At 41.1% G+C, this 16,605-nt stretch overlaps 1 pseudogene; it reads left to right on the top strand.

The window, feature by feature from the left end:
• The first annotated feature begins 2,283 nt into the window (after positions 1-2,283).
• On the top strand, positions 2,284-15,286 carry LOC106598550 (protein-glutamine gamma-glutamyltransferase 2-like; annotated as a pseudogene).
• Positions 15,287-16,605: the final 1,319 nt, after the last annotated feature.

Raw genomic sequence — 16,605 nt, 5'->3', positions numbered from 1 at the left:
TCACTCTGACACAGCTCCAGAGTTCCTTTGTGGAGATGGGAGAACCTTCCAGAAGGACAACCATCTCTGTAGCATTCCACCAATCAGGCCTTTATGGTAGAGTGGCCAGACAGAAGCCACTCCTCAGTAAAAGGCATATGATAGCCCGCTTGGTGTTTGCCATAAGGCACCTAAAGGACTCTGACCATGACAAACAAGATTCTCTGGTGTAATGAAACCAAGATTGTACTCTTTGACCTGAATGCCAAGCGCCACGTCTGGAGAAAACCTGGCACCATCCATACGGTGAGGCATGGTGGTGGCAGCATCATGCTGTGGGGATGTTTTTCAGCGGTAGGGACTGGGACACTAGTCAGGATCGAGGCAAAGATGAACGGATTTAAGTACAGAGAGATCCTTGTTGAAAACCTGCTCCAGAGCGCTCAAGACATCAGACTGGGGGCGAATATTTACCTTCCAACAGCATAATTACCCTAAGCACACAGCCAAGACAACGCAGGAGTGGCTTCGGGACAAGTCTCTGAATGTCCTTGAGTGGCCCAGCCAGAGCCCGGGCCTTTTACCAATATCTTTGGAGATATCTGAAAATAGCTGTGCAGCGACGCTCCCCATCCAACTTGACAGAGCTTGAGAGGATCTGCAGAGAATAATGGGAGAACCTCCCCAAATACAGGTGTGCCAAGCTTGTAGCATCACACCCAAGAAGACTCAAGGCTGTAATCACTGTGAAAGGCGCTTCAACAAAGTACTGAGTAAATTGCTAAGTACTTATGTAAATGTGATATTTCAGTTTTTATTTATTTATACATTTGCCAAACTTTTGGAAAATATGTTTTTGCTTTGTCACTATAGGGCATTGTTTGTAGATTGATGAGGGGGAAAAACGATTTAATCCATTTTAGAATAAGGGTGTAACGTAACAAAATGTGGAAAAAGTCAAGGGGTCTAAATGCTTTCCGAATGCATTGTATACAGGGGACTGAGACTAGTATTCATCTTTGATGTGTCATTTGCCCTGCGTAGAAATGACGATGTATATAGATTTCAAAAATGTCTATTTTGATAGTCAGAATTCTCTTGTATACATGTCAATATATTCTGCATGTCATTATATTCTGCATGTCAATATATTCTCCATGTCAATATATTCTCCATGTCAATATGTTCTACATGTCAATACATTGTACTTTAAAAACATTATTGTGTGTTTTTATTTTATATGACATAGTATTACTGCAAAATTGAGGAAGAGCATCCAAGCAATCATTTCACAATGCTGTTTACACCTGTTGTATTCTGTGCAACTGACAGATACACTGATGGGATCTGAAATAGTTGCCAATTTGGCAAATAGAAGGTCTAAATGTCCATTTGAGCCAGAATCATGGAAGAGGAATGACATTAAGGTCTGAAAGGCATGAAGATTATGATCACTTACTAAAACAATTTTAAATTGCTATTTTCACCTACACACAGGGGAGAAAGACCAGACTACTGCAATTATTTGTGTTTTGGTTACCAGTAAATACAAATCCCCTCCAGAATGGGGCAACCTCAGAGCAGACTCAAATTGTGTGACTGCTCAAGTCTCTTACCCTGGGCAATAGCGTAACCCTTAATGTCAATCCCTGATGTATGATGACTGTATTAATATATGTTATGTTTTCTATCAGTGTACTGTAGGATAACCACCTTTGAACCTCAAGATGATGCTCATGATAGTAGTAGTCACTGTGCTGATTCACTGCCATGCTGATTGTCTGTGGTTAAAGTCACCATATGACAGAAAAACACATTGAACAATGTAATACAACTCAAACCATCAAGAGAGTGCTAACTACAGCAGTTCAATCTCAACGCAGCAGATGAAGACACATTTAGAGAGTGCTAACTACAGCAGTTCAATCTCAACGCAGCAGATGAAGACACATTTAGAGAGTGCTAACTACAGCAGTTCAATCTCAACGCAGCAGATGAAGACACATTTAGAGAGGGCTAACTACAGCACTTCAATCTCAACGCAGCAGATGAAGACACATTTAGAGAGGGCTAACTACAGCACTTCAATCTCAACACAGCAGATGAAGACACATTTAGAGAGTGCTAACTACAGCAGTTCAATCTCAACGCAGCAGATGAAGACACATTTCTGGTTTAATGTAGATGCTGATGTGGTGATGATGACTATGTAATGACACATTTTCCTGAAAGTAAGAAAAGGTGTGTACATTAGTAACTGTGTGAAATTTGAGACATTCTTATAACATGGGTAGGGCTCCTTTAAAAGCCCTGGCATCCTTCCATTACTTACAGTACTGCAGTACTACAACAAGCAACTCAATCCACTTACCAACACAACCACGTGAGAGACAGCTTCAATGGGTTTTGGTAAGTCAACTAACACTGCTCATTGCAAGATTTTTGATCAAATTCAGATGCTGAAAAATGTGACTATTGCATTGTCAAGGTAGCCTATGTCATGTTTAGTGACAGAGGGTAATATAGTACAGTGAATGGGTAATTGGGTGACTTGACTTGTAGAATGGAACATTTTCTTACAAAGAAAGATCATCCTTGTTGGTGTTTGTTCATCTGTTAAACAGTAGCAGTTCTAGACCATTTCAACTGGGGGGGGGGCAAGCTGGGGCCAGTTGTACTGTTAGAGGGGCCAGTTACATTAGACGTTATTGTTGTCATATCGTTTTCTTCACTGCATTGCAGGCATTAGCAGGCAAAAGACCATGTTCATAATCATCATCACTGTCTAATAACGGATGTAAAAAAATAATGATAGCAAAAATTAGTTATGTAAAAATTATTTCATACTCCACATTTAGGGGGGCCACAAGGGGGTCCAAAATTGATGAACAAATAAGGTTTTATATGTAAGATGGCTAAATAAAGAGCACAATTATTGATCATTATTATATTATTATTTGTGCCCTAGTCCTATAAAAAGTCTTTGTCACTTCCCACGAGCCGGTTTATGACAAAAACTCACACTCATTCTTATGTTTAATAAATATATCGTATAGTGTGTATGTGGCAGGCTTACAATGATGGCAAAAAATAACATTTGAGAGTGCGCTGCCCTTGGTGCTAGAGGGGGTAACAGATGGAGGTTGAATGTTTGAAGGGGTACGGGACTATAAAAAGTTTGGGAACCACTGGCATAGATAACACTAGCAAACTAGAAAAATAGATGTTTCACTTGAATTATTGTCATAGGTTCCTCATACAATTTCATACTGGCCCAAGGCTGTCTTTTACATAGAGATCATATTAAATTCTAATTTCTAAGTCTATGGTCTTTCGCCTATTTCTTTCTGCATATTTACTCTGCATTTTGCATGGTGAAAGGCTACAAGTGTTTTCTCTATCCAGTGATCTAAACTAGCACTGACAGTGTTTCTGCTATGTTGCCGTCAGGCAAAAATGTGACAAACAAACATTGGGCAAGACAACATCAAACACAGATACAGACACCCACACTAGAAAACATAAAAGTTGTATTATCAGGAAAAATAGAAAAGCAGGATTTTAACTAAGTGATAATTCAGTTTCAAATGAAAAATGTTTTATCTATATATGTATTAATTTCATTCTTTCTTGAAGACGTTGGTAAAGTAGATCTCCACTGTGAGAAGAACAACACAGCCCACAAAACCAATGACATCTCAGTGAACAGACTGATAGTCAGGAGAGGCCAGTCCTTCCTGGTCACCTTTGAACTCCATGGCCCCTCCAGGCCCACAACAGACTTCCTGGAGCTGAAGGTGGAGACAGGTGAGCTATCTAGAATAGAAAATAGAATAACTTTATTTATCTCTGCTATTTTTTAGGGCTGTTTGTATTAAAAGTTTCCCGGACCCAGATTATGCTAGTCCTGGACTAAAACACACTAGGATGGATCTAGGCTAGGGTAGGGAAATCGGCCCTATGTTAGTCCCCTTTGACAAGACAGACATGTGCAGTAATAATGACATTGGAACAAATCCTTGTATGCATTTTACATACCTGAGTTGGGGTCAATTCAATTTAATCTAAAAACTGAATTGCACCAATGACAGGACTTGAGATACCTCCACTTGTAATGTATATGTACTCCTGACATCAACGTTACGCTGTCAGAAAATATTGAATCTTATTGGACAAATACACTGAGTGTACAAAACATTAGGAGCACCTGCTTTTTCCATGATATAGACTGACCAGGTGAATCCTGGTGAAAGCTATGATCCCTAATTGAATCCACTTCAATCAGTGTAGATGAAAAAGAGGAGACAGGTTAAAGGATTTTTAAGCCTTGAGACAACTGAGACATGGATTGTGTATGTGTGTCATTCAGAGGGTGAATGGGCAAGACAATAGATTTAAGTGCCTTTGAACAGGGTATGGTGGTAGGTGCCAAGCTCACCGGTTTGAGTGTGTCAAGAACTGCAATGCTGCTGGGTTTTTCACACTCAACAGTTTCCCATGTGTATCAAGAATGGTTCACCCCCCAAAGGACATCCAGCTAACTTGACACAACTGTGAGAAGGATTGGCGTCAACATGGACCAGAATCCCTGAGGAACGCTTTCAACACCATGTAGTGTTCATGCCCCGGAGAATTGAGGCTGTTCTGAGGGAAAATGGGGACTAGTAATTTTTTGTACTCCCAGTGTATCACTGTTTCTGAAAGTTTTCATCAATTTCATTCCTACTGAACACAACCCACAACATCCTCTGTTCTCCATCCAGGGCCCCAGCCTTCGGAGGCATTGGGGACCAGGTCAGTGTTCAGGCTACCTGAGGGCTGTGGGAAGTGTTCCTCCTGGAAGGCCAAGGTTCACCAGGGCTCAGTGTTCCTGGCGGGCTCAATCACCCTGGACATCACCAGCCCAGCAGATGCCCCAGTGGGAGAGTACAGGCTGTCTGTAAAGACCAGCGCCACCGCCTCAGTGGGCAGCAGCCTGGGCAAGCTCCTTCTGCTGTTTAATCCCTGGTGCAAAGGTAAACACAATTCAATTCAAAACAACTTCAAAACAAATTCTGGACAATGAATTCACTTCCTGTGAACGAGATTTGAGAGTATGGTAAAGCATATGTAATACTTTAGATTGGAGTTTAAAGCATTCGTAAAAATGTTAACTAGAACTGTGATAAATTCACTTTTTTAATCACAGAAAGGACAACAAATGCTGTGAATGCATCCATGGTAACAGACAGTCAATATTTGATACAGTATCCAGAGGGTGTCAAATGCTGTATTCCTGAATGTTCTCATCAGTCTAAAAGCTGGAAATGGCTAACTTTACAGAGATTGTTGTAACCCATGTCTCTGTATGGGTTGGAAAGACGCCTCATAACTGTTTTGGGACATAATAGACACACAGATACAAACAATGGGCCACAACATACAGAGCCACATTATATGAATGACAGTCTGTGGTTATGAATGCTGATCTCTAATATCAAAGTGGTGGCATTGCTGTTGAAACCATGTGATGAGTTCATTGGTAGCACAGCCTATTAGCACAGCTTGGTAGCACAGCCTGGCAGCACAGCCTGGTAGCACAGCCTGGTAGCACAGCTTGGTAGCACAGCCTGATAGCACATCCTGGTAACAGCCTAGTAGCACATCCTGGTAGCACATCCTGGTAACAGCTTGGTAGCACAGCCTATCAGCAAGGCTTGGCAGCACAGCCTGGTAGCACAGCCTGCTAACATCCTGGTATTAAAGTCTGGTAACATACTGGTAACACAGCTTGGTAACACTACATTCTAGCATGGGAGACCGTGGTCATAACACAGTAACAGCATGATAACATGTTAAAGTTACTCGCAATTTAAACCTTGTCCAGATACCCTTTCATTTCAGTTTGTATAATAATGTATTTTATATTTATCCAGTCAAGTCAGTGGAACAAATTCTTATAATTCATGTTTTTAAAACGGCTGTATTTTGTTGCGGGCTGTAGAGGACTGGGTGCATCTACCTGAAGAGGAGGAGAGGCAGGAGTATGTGATGAGAGAACAAGGCCTGGTGTACAAAGGTTCTGACAAATACATCAGCTCTATGGCGTGGAACTTCGGACAGGTACACACAACCAACAATACAGTATTGTACAGTTTAAAAGTACTAGCTAGCTGCTTATAACATATAGGGCTTGTTTCCTGGACACAGATTAAATATATTCCTCAACTAAAAAGCAAACTCAATGGAGAATCTCCATCCCAAATTATTTTTACTGTAGAGAAGTCCAGGACTAATCTGTTGTCCAGGAAACCGACCCCAAATGTCACACGATATCTTAGTCTACGTGATTGGCTAGAGTCCTGCGTGGCTCCATTGGTAAAGAATGGCTCTTGCAACGCAAGGGTTGTGGGGTTCGATTACCGCGGGAGACCAATACGAACACTTATCCACTCAATACTGTAAGTCGCTCTGGATAAGAGCGTCTGTTAAATTACAAAATTGTAAGTTAGTATAGACAAGACATTTTAGAAATTGTTGCTAGCTAACCTGCCCAAATGTATTGTTTCTCCAGTTTGAAGACGATATAGTGGACATTTGCCTAAAGCTGCTTGACGTGAATCCCAAGTGTCTGAGTGACCCCGCAAAGGACTTCTCTGCTCGTTGCAACCCCATCTATGTCAGTAGGGTGGTCAGTGCCATGGTAAGATTGGAGATCTGACCCACACTAGTAACAGTGACAACATTATTGAACCCCACTAGTAACAGTGAACAGGTTTCCATCCAACCTTTTTATGTGAGTAAAGTACATGTCAGATAAAACATTTCATGACATTTCATGAAAGTGCTGATGGAAAATGTGGCAGTCAGCTTTACAAATGTTGACAAAACAAAATGCACAAGACAAGGTGGGATGGTTTTGAGTCGGTAAAATTAATTATGAGAGAAATGTTGGTGGAAATGCTTTTATTCGCAAATATTGATTTAATAACCATCATTATTGAAGTAAACTTGGAATCACGCAATGACATCTTGTGTGGTCGTCCCACTACGACTCATCGGGAAAGCATGCCGTTTATTAGGCTACAGATAAATCAATTAATGATGAAGTTCACAGGGTGGTGAATGTGCAAGGTGATGAGCTTGATATTTCTTTCTATTAAATATTGAGGGCCTTATTCTGGTAACATGATCCTCGATGCTTGGCTGCCGTTTGACAAATAAAACATAATCTTATCATGTTGGCTATAGTGCATTCGGAAAGTATTCAGACCTTTGGCAATTTCTACATTTAGTTACGTTACAGCTTTATTCTCAAATGTGACCAACCGCCTCGATCTTATGTAGCAAAATGTGATTATTATTCTTTCTTTTTTTCATTGGATAAAGGTAGAGACTCAGAAAATGGTATATCATACAGTTGAGGAACAATGGGGAAATAATCTGCTTTGAAACCCCACTTTTGAGAAAATAGCCCTTGAATGTTTTGGTACACCTACTGGAGAGCTCTTCTACATCCATTCAGCATCGGTCACATCCTCATAAGCCTTAGCCCCGTTCATCTCATTAAGGATTCATATGTGAGGCCATGTGGTAAACACACGCTTTAGGTTCCTGACTTTTCCCGTGGCTAAACCAACTAGGCTCGTAATTTAACAATTGTATTCATATTTATGGATGGAATACAAGTTTCTAATTAAGGCATATGAAGGTTCACATGTTCTAGAAGGCATTTCTGCCAATAAACGTATTTAGATAAAAAAATTAATGTTTACGTTGAAATGCTGCTCCTGTGAAGTAAGTGACGTAGGACAAAAAAAGTACATTTAATGGAAACACATCTCTGGTGGGAAAATGCGCATATTGTTTTTATGCTTTTATGATTTTAGAATATTCACATGAATATCTGTCGCCACTTGGATGGAAATCCTAGCTTGTGACAACATTATTGTTTTAACATTGACAACATTATTGACCCCCACTAGTAACAGTGACAAAATTATTAAACCCATCTAGTAACTGTGACAACATTATTGAACCCCACTACTAACAGTGACATTATTGAACCCATCTACTAACAGTGACAAGATTATTAAACCCATCTAGTAACCGTGACAACATTATTGAACCTCACTACTAACAGTGACATTATTGAACCCATCTAGTAACTGTGACAACATTATTAAACCCATCTAGTAACAGTGACATTATTGAACCCCACTACTAACAGTGACATTATTGAACCCATCTAGTAACTGTGACAACATTATTAAACCCATCTAGTAACAGTGACAACATTATTGAACCCCACTAGTAACAGTGACATTATTGAACCCCACTAGTAACAGTGACATTATTGAACCCCACTAGTAACAGTGACATTATTGAACCCATCTAGTAACAGTGACAACATTATTAAACCCATCTAGTAACCGTGACAACATTATTGAACCCCACTAGTAACAGTGACATTATTGAACCCCACTAGTAACAGTGACATTATTGAACCCCACTAGTAACAGTGACATTATTAAACCCATCTAGTAACAGTGACATTATTGAACCCCACTACTAACAGTGACATTATTGAACCCATCTAGTAACAGTGACAACATTATTAAACCCATCTAGTAACCGTGACAACATTATTGAACCCCACTACTAACAGTGACAATATTGAACCCATCTAGTAACAGTGACAACATTATTAAACCCATCTAGTAACCGTGACAACATTATTGAACCCCACTAGTAACTGTGACAACATTATTAAACCCATCTAGTAACAGTAACATTCTTTAAATCATCATAAGCTCATAGTTCTGTATAAACAGCACAAGAAAATACATTGGTTCATTTCTGGAACATCATCTTGCCCTTTTCACTATAAATGGTTCCAGTGCCACTAATTAAGGTGTTGTTACACATATAGGACTGGTTTCCCGGACCCAGATTAAATCTAGTCCTGGACTAAAAATAACTTTCCACACTGAACATGCTTTTTAGTCCAAGGCTATGCTCAATCTAGATCCAGGAAAGCAACTACATTTTAGATAGTACAAAAACACATTCACTCAGCCAAATGACAGTTCTGAAATCTAATTTTAACATTATTGTCCTTGCCCAGATCAACGCTAACGATGACAGAGGTGTCCTGATGGGGCGGTGGGATGGTCGATACGATGGTGGCATGTCCCCCACTCACTGGAACGGTAGTGTGGAGGTACTAAGGAGGTGGCTCAAAAATGGCAGCAATCCAGTCAAGTATGGCCAGTGTTGGGTGTTCGCCGCTGTAATGTGCACAGGTAGGCTATCACTGTCCAATCTCTCTTCAATTATTATTTTAGTCAATCAATCAATACAATGTTATTTAAATAGAACTGACTATTGCATGCGCTCAGACCCAGGGCTGTGATTGGTTTTTGAGAGGGATGGCAAGATTACCCACCACCTCTGATCAGAGGAGAGAGGCTGCGTGTCAATGCCTTGGATGTGCTTATTTTAGTTAACCAGTATTCTTTGAATGTGTTGTTTTAGTTAACCAGTATGCCTGAAATGTATTTCCTTGTCAGTACTGAGGTGTTTGGGAATCCCATGTCGAGTGGTTTCCAACTTTCAGTCAGCCCACGACACCGACAAAAACCTGACAATTGACGACTTCTTCTCCGACTATGGAGTCAGACCCAAACAGAGCCCCGACAGTGTATGGTAAGCGTAACATGAGGTCATTGCGGCTACAGTATGAAGATTGATGCCAATAGCATGAAGTTTTGAAGACTGGTGTTTCTGCTCAGGAACTACCATGTGTGGGTGGAGGCCTGGATGAGACGGCCCGATCTCTCAGCAGGCTATTCATACGATGGCTGGCAGGTTGTGGACCCCACCCCCCCAGGAGAAAAGCAATGGTACGGTCCAACTTCCATCTCATCTCACACCATCTTACATAATAACACACTTCTGGAGGTTGTATGTACTGTATGTTGTGTTACTGTGCAGATGGTTCTGAGTTCGTGTCCTAGGTCTGGGAGACATGAAGGGAACTCCCTGTTATACGCTCATGTTGTTTTCTCTTCCCCTCCCCCAGATGTTTACTGCTGCGGCCCTGCTCCAGTCAAGGCAATACTGCAGGGTCACGTTGACCTCAAATACGATGTGCCCTTTGTCTTCGCCGAAGTCAACGCCGACCGTGTAACCTGGATGGTGTTCGCTGACGGCTCCAAGAAAAAGATCTCCACAGACAGTGTGTCCGTAGGCCAGAACATCAGCACCAAGGCAGTGGGCAGTGACAAGAGAGTGGACATCACGGCCAACTATAAATATGCAGAGGGTTGGTATTGAATGAACCGAGAGTCTGACTATATCAAGGTTGAACTGTTATCAATTGATTTCGGAAATAATGCAACGTTACAAGGGTTATCCCTATCATAAGGGTATAAGCGTATTTTATATATTTGAGAACTCTGGTTGGTCTGGGAAATAGTTCTGTACTTTTTTAAGAGATGATTCAGAATGGTGCTGTATCCACCTGTCACAATAATTCTCCCAGGTGAGTGAGAGCAACTGCTTGAGTCACCAGGTACTCATCCAAAATGTCACACCTTTCAAACAGGCACAAAAAAGGAGAGAGCTGTGTACAATCTAGCTGTGAAAAGAGTCAACATACCCGGAGAGAATTCAAACGGGACCCATGACGGCAAACCTGGCGTTTCCATGAAGATCGTGGAGCTGACCAAGCCGGTCAGCGGCAAAGACATCGACCTCAAGCTTATACTGAACAGCAACGACAGTGAAACTCGGACACTAGTGATCAATGTCAACGTTCAGGCCATGAGATACACCGGGATCCCATCCTCCCAGATACAGACCGAATTGAAAAAACTGAAGCTCCTTCCCAACCAAGGTAGAGTGAAAATCTTCCAAACTCTTTCCGTGAGTAGGCCTACAAGGTTTAACTATCACAGTAGTGCACACAGGGAGGCATTTACCTCACAGAACAAAGGGAACTGAAACACTTAACAAAACCAAGAGCACATTGCAGCTATTCACCTTCATAATTCTTTGTCAACATCCTTGGTATGACGCATATATCAATCTCAATAATTGATTTCGACAAAAACGTGGTGTGTTTCAGGAGTGCATATAGTTAGAGTTTAACTGGTCAATTTAACAAAGCTGTAAATTCTCATGTATAGCTGCCATAGCCTTTTAGCAAATCGACTGACTCTAACTCTTATGGCTGTCAGGTTGCTAACATTGTACTGAGTACACAACAGAATGTTAGGGTTGCTAATGTGGTACTGAGGACGGTACAGAATGTTAGGGTTGCTAATTTGGTACTGAGGACGCTACAGAATGTTAGGGTTGCTAACGTTGTACTGAGGATGCTACAGAATGTTAGGGTTGCTAATGTTGTACTGAGGACACCACAGAATGATAACGTTTGTGATACCTTGACAATCAAATGCATTGTCTCTGTTGGCAGATCTGACTATACCCATCCACATCCCCTTCTCTGTGTACGGTGAGAAAATGCGGGAGAGCAACAGCATCAAGGTTTCGGCTGTGGTCACAGACAAGGACAAGAGTGAGGCAGTGTACATCACAGAGAAAGACCTTGTGCCAGAGAGCCCTTCGCTCACCATCAAAGTGAGTACTGCATATTCCCAACATTGTCATTTCGCAGTCTGTCAGATCCTTAACTTCTATGGGCTAGGTGGGACGTTAGCTTCCCACTCTTTTCAACAGCCAGTGGAATCGCGTGGCGCGAAATATAAATAGCTCAAAAATGCAATAATTTCAATATTTCAAACATATGACTATTTTACACCATTTGATAAGACTCTCGTTAATCTAACCACATTGTCCGATTTCAAAAAGGCTTTACAGCGAAAGCAAAACATTAGATTATGTTAGGAGAGTACATGGACACAAATAACCACACAGCCATTTTTCAAGCAAGCATATATGTCACAAAAACCCAAAACACAGCTAAATGCAGCACTAACATTTGATAATCTTCATCAGATGACACTCCTAGGACATTATGTTATACAATACATGCATGTTTTGTTCAATCAAGTTCATATTTATATAAAAAAAAACAGATTTTTACATTGGCGTGTGATGTTCAGAAATTGTATTCCCACCGAAAACATCCGGTGAATTTACTAAATTACTCATGATAAACATTGACAAAATACATAACAATTATTTTAAGAATTATAGATACAGAACTCCTTTATGCAATCGCTATGTCAGATTTTAAAATAGCTTTTCGGCGAAAGCACATTTTGCAATATTCTGAGTACATAGCTCAGCAATCACGGCTAGCTAATTTGACACCCGCCAAGTTCGGGGCAACCTAAAGTCAGAATTACTATTAGAAAAATTGGATTATCTTTGCTGTTCTTCGTCAGAATGCACTCCCAGGACTGCTACTTCCACAACAAATGTTGTTTTTGTTCCAAATAATCCATAGTTATGTGCAAATACCCCCGTTTTGTTCATGCGTTCAGGTCACTATCCAAAGGTTAACGCAAGAGCGGATTTCGTGACAAAAAAAATCTAAATATTCCATTACCGTACTTCGAAGCATGTCAACCGCTGTTTAAAATCAATTTTTATGCCATTTTTCTTGTAAAAAAGCGATAATATTCCGACCGGGAATGTCCATTTAGCTAAACAGAGGAAAGAAAACAAAGCTTTCGATTGATGCGGGCACGAGCCTGAGTCTCACAGTACTGTAACCAGCCACTACCCAAACGCGCTACTTTGTTTCAGCCAGAGCCTGCAATGCCACGATTCAGCGTTTTGCCGCCTTCTGAGAGCCTATGGAAGCCTTAGGAAGTGTCACGGACAGCTAAGATCCTCACTCTTCAATAAACAGAGACAAGAAGAATGACACCTTGTCAGACAGGCCACTTCCTGCATTAAATCTTCTCAGGTTTTTGCCTGCCATATGAGTTCTGTTATACTCACAGACACCATTCAAACAGTTTTAGAAACTTTAGGGTGTTTTCTATCCAAAGCCAATAATTATATGCATATTCTAGTTACTGGGCAGGAGTAGTAACCAGATTAAATCGGGTACGTTTTTTATCCAGCCGTGAAAATACTGCCCCCTAGCCATAACAGGTTAAACTGGAGATGGGGTTTATTCAGTGTGATAGTTCCAATATAATATACTATTTAGCAAATGCTTTTCTTCGAATGTGTGCTCTCTTTTAGGCCATTGGATCTGAATTGCAGTATAGTGACATGACGGCAGAGGTTGTGTTTGAGAACCCTCTATCCGAAGGTCTGAGAAACTGCTTCATAACAGTGACCGGCAGTGGCTTGCTGACTGAAACAATGGAAGCCAGGTAGGCCTTTGTGACATTTCTCTGATGTCTTTACAAGCAAGGTTTCAGTTTGTCATAAAACCTGAATCCATCCCACTGTGCAAAAACCGGATGACTCAACATTGTTTCCATGTAATTTCAACCAAAAAAATCTGTGTGATGATGTTGAATCAACATGGAAAACTGATTGGATGTGCAAAAAGTAAACTTTTAACCTTTTTTGTTGAGTTCTAATTCACATTAGGTGATAACTCAACCAAATGCAAATCAGAACTAGACGTTGAACTGATGTCTGTGCCCAGTGAAATGTGTCCAGATTTGAATCCTGGATGTGGACCCAGTTTTGCCAAGTGGGATGGATTCAGGTTTTATGACAAACCGAAACTTTGCTCGTCAAATTGACAATTTAGCTCTTAATCTCAGAAACCCAGACCTAAAATCTCAGGAAATTGTGTAAAATGCTTGATTAGGTTCTGGGGGAAAATGTTTGACAAAAGATACTAATGAGACTAGAGCGGTCACCAGCCCCCTAAACAGAAACTCTCAGCCAAGCCCCCCTTCTGAAAACTTCCACCTTAAAATCATTGTCTGAAATCATTGCTTGAAATCCCCACCCACACATTCAGCACCACCTCCGCCCAGTCCAGATATGTCCAAATATCTAGTGAGGAAACCAAAGCACCGGAACTACGGTTCCTTGTTAGTTGTGGCATCACAGTCTTTTGACAGATGATTCAATACAATTTATGTTACGTAGTCTGTCCAAAAGAGATTATTTAGCTCTTGACTAAACTAGAAAGTACATGCATTCATGGGCTGTTCATGTGGTTAAAGCTTAGAGTTTTTCCATCTGAAATATTTTACACTACCTTGTGTGTTGAAGTTTAGAGATCTAAAGCTGCCTTGAGGTATAATGTTTTTCACATGTGTCTCCTCAGAATGCCTTTGCTAAAACAAGGGCAACGACTACGTGTGACGATGCCCTTTACACCATACAGACCTGGTCCTAAGAAGCTAGTGGCCGGCTTCAACTGTGATCAATTCAGGGACATTAAGGCAAGCTGCAATGTGTACATCAAACCCGTCACCGGTGTTGTCCCCCCACTGCGTAGATACTAAAGCCCTCGTGAGAATAACTCTAATAACTCAGATAAGTTCTGCAATTTATACCTTATTTTCCTGTTAAGTCAAATTAGGATATAACGTTAGGCCACCGAGACAGTGTCCAAGTTCTATAATTCTCTGGTAGAATGTCCTGCTTCTATTTCATCACACACAACCGTTAGCTATTTTCTAGTTATGCTATTTTTGACCCCCAGGCTGTTGATGTCATGCAACCTGTAGTTTTTGTGTTTATAGTTTTTCACAAAGCCAATAACAAATTTGATATCGGACGACAATTGAATGTTCATGATGTCACCGCAACAACTGTCGAAACACGTAGTATAAACCAGCCTTTAGTCTTGATGATAGTTTAGTACTTTGCTTGTTTAGTACCACATAGCCTCACATGTGAATCCTTAAAGAGATAGGTGGGGCTAAGGCTTAAGAGGGTGTGAACAATGCTGAATGGGTGCAGACAAAGAAGACCTCCTCAGTAGTAGTAATAAAACATTCAAGGGTCATTTTCTCAAAAGTGAGATTACAAGTTTTTCAACTTTCAAAGCAGAATTACTTTCCCATTGTTCTTCAACTGTAGTGTATGATATACCGTTTTCTAATTCTGAGTCTCTAGTTTTAGCTAATGTAAAAAAAACTATTTAAAATTTTGCTACAGAAGACTAAATCGAGCTGGTCGGTCACACATGAAGATTAAACAATTTCAGGCCTACTGTACATCTTACTGTATAAATGATTGTTGAAAACAAGTGTAACATGGCTTGACTTTGTCTATGTAATTCTCTGTAATTGCGGTGCATGTATTGTTGACTGGTGTGGCTTCTTAATGCATTTTCAATGGTCAAATAAAATAAAATTAAATGCGTAAATATCCTGATTAACTTATTGTTCTTTCAGATTTCAAGTCTGTCACTCTAAGAAAGATTTCCAAACAGGCTTATGCCACTGTTAGCATCTGGCTGTATGTCCCACTAAAATCCAAAGCTTCTGGCTGTATGTCGTGTGAGATTCCTAAAGATTGGAAAGCTGCCACGGTCACCCCGCTCTTCAAAGGGGGAGACACTCTGACCCAAACTGTTACAGACCTAAATCCATCCTGCCCTGCCTTTCTTAAGTCTTCGAAAGCCAAGTGAACAAACAGATCACCAATCATTTTGAATCCCACCGTTCATTCTCTGCTATGCAATCTGGTTTCCGAGCTGGTCACGGGTGCACCTCAGCCATGCTCAAGGTCCTAAATGATATCATGACCGCCATCGATAAAAGACAGTACTATGCAGCCGTCTTCATCGACCTGGCCAAGGCTTTCGACTCTGTCAATCACCGTATTCTTCGGCATACTCAACCTTGGTTTCTCTAATGACTGCCTCGCCTGGTTCACCAACTACTTCTCAGATAGAGTTCAGTGTGTCAAATCGGAGGGCCTGTTGTCCGGACCTCTGGCAGTCTCTACGGGGGTGCCACAGGGTTCAATTCTCGGGCCGACTCTTTTCTCTGTATATATCAATGATGTCGCTCTTGCTGCGGGTGATTCTTTGATCCACCTCTACGCAGATGACACCATTCTGTATACATCTGGCCCTTCTTTGGACACTGTGATAAACCTCAAAACGAGCTTCAACGCCATACAACACTCCTTCCGTGGCCTCCAATTGCTCTTAAATGCTAGTAAAACAAAATGCATGCTCTTCAACCGATCGCTGCCCGCACCCGCCTGCCAACTAGCATCACTACTCTGGATGGTTCTGACTTAGAATATGTGGACAACTATAAATGTCTGGCTAGACTGAAAACTCTCCTTACAGACTCACATTAAGCATCTCCAATCCAAAGCTAAATTTAGAATCGGCTTCCTATTTCGCAACAAAGACTCCTTCACTCATGCTGCCAAACATACCCTCGTAAAACTGATTATCCTACAGATCCTTGACTTCGGATATTTCATTTACAAAATAGCCTCCAACACTCTACTCAGCAAACTGGATGCAGTCTATCACACTGCTATCCGTGTTGTAACCAAAGCCACATATACTACCCACCACTGTGACCTGTATGCTCTCGTTGGCTGGTCCTCGCTACATATTCAATGCCAAACCCACTGGCTCCAGGTCATCTATAAGTCTTTGCTAGGTAAAGCTCCGCCTTATCTCAGCTCACTGGTCACCATAGCAACACCCACCCATAGCAC

Source organism: Salmo salar, chromosome ssa22, assembly GCF_905237065.1.
Source record: "Salmo salar chromosome ssa22, Ssal_v3.1, whole genome shotgun sequence".
Taxonomy (NCBI): domain Eukaryota; kingdom Metazoa; phylum Chordata; class Actinopteri; order Salmoniformes; family Salmonidae; genus Salmo; species Salmo salar.
This window is presented reverse-complemented; position numbering and strand designations above follow the sequence as displayed.